The sequence below is a fragment of the Cynocephalus volans genome, chromosome 3 (assembly GCF_027409185.1).
Source record: "Cynocephalus volans isolate mCynVol1 chromosome 3, mCynVol1.pri, whole genome shotgun sequence".
In the NCBI taxonomy this organism is placed as follows: Eukaryota; Metazoa; Chordata; class Mammalia; order Dermoptera; family Cynocephalidae; genus Cynocephalus; species Cynocephalus volans.
This window is the reverse complement of record NC_084462.1, coordinates 38608123-38611790: the sequence shown is the minus strand read 5'-3', so window position 1 is coordinate 38611790 and position 3668 is coordinate 38608123. Positions and strand designations below refer to the sequence as shown.

General features: G+C 32.3%; 1 long non-coding RNA gene across 1 annotated transcript; it reads left to right on the top strand.

Annotated features, from left to right (window-relative positions):
- Positions 1 to 430: 430 nt before the first annotated feature.
- LOC134373993 (uncharacterized) lies at positions 431 to 2966 on the top strand. The gene is made up of 4 exons (XR_010023006.1): positions 431 to 753; positions 1261 to 1374; positions 1776 to 1906; positions 2563 to 2966. It is a non-coding gene; the product is annotated as an uncharacterized LOC134373993 (long non-coding RNA).
- The last annotated feature ends 702 nt before the right edge of the window (positions 2967 to 3668 follow it).

The window sequence follows — 3668 nt, the reverse complement described above, 5'->3', positions numbered from 1 at the left end:
AATATTAATATTAAAAATAGTAATGATTATAGCTAACTTAAACGTGAATGTAATTCAAACACTGAAAAACTTCTGATAGGAAAGTTTTGTAGTATTTTAAATTGACATTTAAAATACATCAACCAGTTTGCTTGTTTATAGAGTATGTGCATATACCTCTTATTTTTATAAGTGAAATGTTAATGGTTAATTATAAAAATGTTAATTATACATGGAGAATGACATTCTGACAGTTAATCTCAGTGTTTATGGTACTGGTGATACATTTTGTTTAAAACTTTTGTACATGTGAGTTAAAAAAGAAAAGGTTGTGTCTTTACATATTTGTATATTGCTATCTGAAAAAATCTAGAATGAAAGTGATTTATATGAATAGAAAATTGTATGGAAGAACATGGCAAAAACTTAACAGTCTTGTGTAGACAGATGAGAGTAGAAGGACTGCTTCTACTTCGTACATTTGCAATTTTATTTTATTTTATTTTTTTTTTCATACATTTGCAATTTTAAAAAGGTATTTCAGTATGGACATTTGAAGAACCAAGGAAATGTGCCTGTTTTCATCCTTGCCTATCAACATTGTGAGAGGGTTGGGCTGTTCTATCCAACTTTATTATTTCCAGCTGCTGTTATGAATGGTTTTCGAATGATTTCATGAAGAGCACATGACTTAGGCATTGGTGCAGCAGAGCCTTAACAGTGAAACAGTTTTGGATTACCCAAAGAAAGAATGGAGAAGATGGAATTTTTGAGGTAGGTACCAAACAATTATATTTTCGTTGACAAACAGACGAGTGAAGAAAACAGTAACTGAAACATTCTTTAAAGAGGGTAAATATTCATAGTGGCAATGCCATATTTGTGGATACTCACTAGATCAACATAGTGCAGTGGGTATCTCTTGGGATAAGTTGGAATTATCCTTAATTTGGATATAAATGGAGAATGGATTATTGCCTTCTTTTACAGTGGTTAAGTATGTCTGAGGGATTTAAAGTAGGTCTTTAGGTTTTTGTAGATAATTAAAAATTAGTGGGAGAAACATTTCAGTATTCCCAGCATTTGTGCTAAACGTATGGTTCAAAATGGTGAGAAAATGTGAAAATATTATGTTTGTGGGCAGTCATATTTGCTGGTTCAGCTTAATTTTCTTCATTCAGTATATCCAACCAGCCTAAAATTATCCTAGTTAGTTAGTATGTTCCTTCTAGTGCTTGATTTGTATCTAACCATTGCTATGTTGGATACTGTTTTTCCCAGGTGATGATGAGAGGAAAATATATTTACAGCTAACCTGAGTACAGATGAAATCTCCAGGAACATCTCCTTTACTAAGGAATCCCTTAATTTATAGGTCTTAACTGCAAATCATAGGTAAGAAGGTTCTGGTGCTGTTTGGTTCTAAGGCTACACCTGCACTTGGAAAAATAATATTGGTTCAGACATTGTTCTTGGACTTATTGGAATTTTCTTCCATGCTTAAGAATTGGTGAATGAATTGTTTTTATAAGATATTTTAACTAATGCAAAAAAGCCATGTATGTATAGAATGTGTATTTTTATTTTACTTATTTATGACTAAACGTGACCAAGTGAGGTAATAAAGGAAATGGCAAGTGTCTAATTATTGGAAATCATGAAATTGATAATATGTGTCCTTTCACAAATATAGTTTTGTAATGTGATAAAGAAATTCATGAAAACCTCAAACAGGGTGCTGATATTAAAAAGTAGTGTGAATCTTACTTACAGTGTTCCTTCTTTTTCCTTATCAGGGGATGATAGTTTCAAGGAAGGATACTTTTGTCATCTTTGTCTTTAATCCCAAGACTGGTACCTACCATCATTGAATCTACCTGTTAAGATATTCTCATTCACGTGTTCTTCACTCCTTGGCAGTATGATTGTAAGGCTGATTGACTGCTTATTTGATTTGGGAAGGGACAAGGGTTGATCTATATCCAGGTTTTCTTAAGCTTGCTGCTGGCTTTTTGGTAGTAGCTAGTTGTCATTGAGATCTGTTCAAGTTACATATTGCTGTGTAACATTATCCTGAAACTGGGATAAACAGCAATCATTGTGTTATGTCTGTAGATTCTGTGGGTCAGTATTTCTGATGGTGCCCAGGATAAGTCAGGAATTATATCTTTTCCAGAATTCCGTCGTAATCTGCATATTTTTAGTATAATTACAATTTTTCCTCATCAAATGAGCTGAGCTCCTTTTGTTACTTTCATTGAAATGTTTAGTTATTTTTTCTTGTTTAGAAATGTATGTAGACCGTGTGTAATAATTCTACATATGAATGAATGACTTAGAGATACAGGCAACCAAATACAGACAAAATGAGGATAATGTTGTAGATATCAGTCAATATTGGCAAGGTATAAGAATAAGGATGTATAATATCTTGCCTTTTTATTGTTAGAAAATTTCAAAAGGAATTTTCATCCTCCTGCTCTTTCTTCGTGATAGAATGTATGTTGCATTTCATTTTCCAAAAAAAAAAATCAAAAGTTTTGTTCTAAACTTTTTCCCATTTTCCCTACTGTCTCCTCTCAGGTGATGACTGAAAAAGAACCTATATGCTGAAAAGGAACCTATACCATTGTTTCTGTCACCAAATTATGGGCTTCATAATGTACAGAGACTATTCACATGTGTTGCAGTGGACACTCCTTGCAGATCATAAATACTGGACTGAGAAAGCTCAGTTTTGGAAAGTGCTACAAAAGGTGTTATTGAAGATAATTTTAACTAGCCATGATGATTCTTTTCATTGTTGCCATTGGACTAAATCTCAGGAGCTGGGATGATGGAGACGTTAATTGCACAGAAAAGCTCAGGATTGTGAAATAACAGGGGCTTTGTTTCAGTGCTTCAATAAATATGAAGTGCATATATTTATAATTTCCACCTATCACTGGGTAAATTTAAAACTAATTCTTAAAAAATTTTTTCAATAATTTTGAGGACATATGAAAAATGGAAATTCACTCATTTATGTGAAATGGAGTATTTTTACTTCTTATTCCTTTTTAATTCTGTTCCCCAATGTTATGTGCTGTTACTGGAATTTTGTGCACATCCTTGGGGTTTTTCATAAACAAATCGATACAAAAATAAGTTTTGGGGGGACAATACAATATATTACCTACAGATTCTCTATTTAGTGAACATGCTTATATATAAATTTGATTTTGTCCAACTGTGTTGTTGGAATAATTCCTATGGATTAGAACTGCTGGGGCAATGTATGTACAAAATCTTACCTTTTGAGGAAATTCTCCCCTAGTTGAAGTAAGTTCCTCCAGTGTTTGAATAAGAGGCCCGCACTTCCTAAAACTGTACAAACATTAGATATCAGTATGTTTAGTTATCAATAATGTAATATTACAGATAAACTGCTTTTTTCTTCTGTTAATGTTAAGCTGGGTCATTGTCATATAGCTTTATTAGTCATTTGTGTTTTATTTTTCTCTGTTCCTTTTTTCTTTTTACTTCTATTGTATTATTGGCCCCTTTGTTATTGATTTTTGAGCTCATTTATGATTAAGGATGTTAACACTGTGTCACCCATTGCAAATGAAGTACCATGTGTTTTCACATTTATTTTACTGTGGTGGTTTAATTTTTATTAAAACAGAATTTATGGATTGAAATATCAT